This window comes from Carassius gibelio, chromosome A9 (genome assembly GCF_023724105.1).
Source record: "Carassius gibelio isolate Cgi1373 ecotype wild population from Czech Republic chromosome A9, carGib1.2-hapl.c, whole genome shotgun sequence".
NCBI classification, from domain to species: domain Eukaryota; kingdom Metazoa; phylum Chordata; class Actinopteri; order Cypriniformes; family Cyprinidae; genus Carassius; species Carassius gibelio.
Window position 1 is genome coordinate 2206799 of NC_068379.1, and position 2500 is coordinate 2209298.

The 2500-nt window shown below is 47.1% G+C and overlaps 1 non-coding gene across 1 annotated transcript; it reads left to right on the forward strand.

Moving 5' to 3' along the window:
* Window positions 1–1118: 1118 nt before the first annotated feature.
* trnar-ccu (transfer RNA arginine (anticodon CCU)) lies at window positions 1119–1191 on the forward strand. Its single transcript has one exon. It is a non-coding gene; the product is annotated as a tRNA-Arg (tRNA).
* The last annotated feature ends 1309 nt before the right edge of the window (window positions 1192–2500 follow it).

A 2500-nucleotide genomic window follows, 5' to 3' on the forward strand; every position in this document is an offset into this window, starting at 1 on the left:
TATGACCTTTTAACTTCTATACACTCTTGAGTCCCTAAAAAGGAACAAAAGCCACAAGCTGGTCGTGAAAAGCTGAGGCCAATTTGACCTCTAATAATATTCAGTCATCTAGAAGACTCTTTGTGTGCATTGTAAAGGCCTCCTGAATAAGATTGAGATATAAAAGGGCAAGTTAGCATCTGTTTTCAAGCCCCAGTGGCCTAATGGATAAGGCACTGGCCTCTTAAGCCAGGGATTGTGGGATTGAGTCCCATCTGGGGTGAATAGAGCAGAGTGGAGCAGCGGAAGCGTGTGTAACCCAGAGGTTGAAGGATCGAAACGATCCTCTGCTAAGCCTTTTTGAAACTCAGGATGCCTTTACAATACACACAAAGAGTTAACTTCTAGACACTCCTGAGGCACTGGCCTCCTAAGCCAGAGATTGTGGTTTCAAGTCCGGTCAAGGTTGATTACAGCAGAGTGGCGCAGCGGAAGCGTGCTGGGCCCATAACCCAGAGGTCGATGGATCGAAACCATCCTCTGCTAAGGCATTTTAAATCTCAATCTTATTCAGGAGGCCTTTACAATATACAAAAAGAGTTAACTTCTAGACACTCCTGAGGCACTGGCCTCCAAAGCCAGAGATTGTGGTTTCAAGTCCGGTCAAGGTTGATTACAGCAGAGTGGCGCAGCGGAAGCATGCTGGGCCCATAACCCAGAGATCGATGGATCGATACCATCCTCTGCTAAGACATTTTAAATCTCAATCTTATTCAGGAGGCCTTTACAATACGCACAAAAAGTTAACATCTATACAGCCCTGAGGCACTGGCCTCCTAAGCCAGAGATTGTGGTTTCGAGTCCGGTCAAGGTGCACTACAGCAGAGTGGCGCAGCGGAAGCGTGCTGGGCCCATAACCCAGAGGTCGATGGATCGAAACCATCCTCTGCTATGACCTTTTAACTTCTAAACACTCCTGAGACCCTAAAAATTGTCAAAAGCAACAAGCTGGTCGTGAAAAGCTGAGGCCAATTTGACCTCTAATAATATTCAGTCATCTAGAAGACTCTTTGTGTGCATTGTAAAGGCCTCCTGAATAAGATTGAGATATAAAAGGGCAAGTTAGCATCTGTTTTCAAGCCCCAGTGGCCTAATGGATAAGGCACTGGCCTCCTAAGCCAGGGATTGTGGGTTCGAGTCCCATCTGGGGTGAATACAGCAGAGTGGAGCAGCGGAAGCGTGCTCAACCCAGAGGTTGAAGGATCGAAACGATCCTCTGCTAAGCCTTTTTGAAACTCAGGATGCCTTTACAATACACACAAAGAGTTAACTTCTAGACACTCCTGAGGCACTGGCCTCCTAAGCCAGAGATTGTGGTTTCAAGTCCGGTCAAGGTTGATTACAGCAGAGTGGCGCAGCGGAAGCGTGCTGGGCCCATAACCCAGAGGTCGATGGATCGAAACCATCCTCTGCTAAGGCATTTTAAATCTCAATCTTATTCAGGAGGCCTTTACAATATACAAAAAGAGTTAACTTCTAGACACTCCTGAGGCACTGGCCTCCAAAGCCAGAGATTGTGGTTTCAAGTCTGGTCAAGGTTGATTACAGCAGAGTGGCGCAGCGGAAGCGTGCTGGGCCCATAACCCAGAGGTCGATGGATCGAAACCATCCTCTGCTAAGGCATTTTAAATCTCAATCTTATTCAGGAGGCCTTTACAATACGCACAAAAAGTTAACATCTATACACCCCTGAGGCACTGGCCTCCTAAGCCAGAGATTGTGGTTTAAAGTCCGGTCAAGGTTGATTACAGCAGAGTGGCGCAGCGGAAGCGTGCTGGGCCCATAACCCAGAGATCGATGGATCGATACCATCCTCTGCTAAGACATTTTAAATCTCAATCTTATTCAGGAGGCCTTTACAATACGCACAAAAAGTTAACATCTATACAGCCCTGAGGCACTGGCCTCCTAAGCCAGAGATTGTGGTTTAAAGTCCGGTCAAGGTTGATTACAGCAGAGTGGCGCAGCGGAAGCGTGCTGGGCCCATAACCCAGAGATCGATGGATCGATACCATCCTCTGCTAAGACATTTTAAATCTCAATCTTATTCAGGAGGCCTTTACAATACGCACAAAAAGTTAACATCTATACAGCCCTGAGGCACTGGCCTCCTAAGCCAGAGATTGTGGTTTCGAGTCCGGTCAAGGTGCACTACAGCAGAGTGGCGCAGCGAAAGCGTGCTGGGCCCATAACCCAGAGGTCGATGGATCGAAACCATCCTCTGCTATGACCTTTTAACTTCTAAACACTCCTGAGACCCTAAAAAACGTCAAAAGCAACAAGCTGGTCGTGAAAAGCTGAGGCCAATTTGACCTCTAATAATATTCAGTCATCTAGAAGACTCTTTGTGTGCATTGTAAAGGCCTCCTGAAAAAGATTGAGATATAAAAGGGCAAGTTAGCATCTGTTTTCAAGCCCCAGTGGCCTAATGGATAAGGCACTGGCCTCTTAAGCCAGGGAT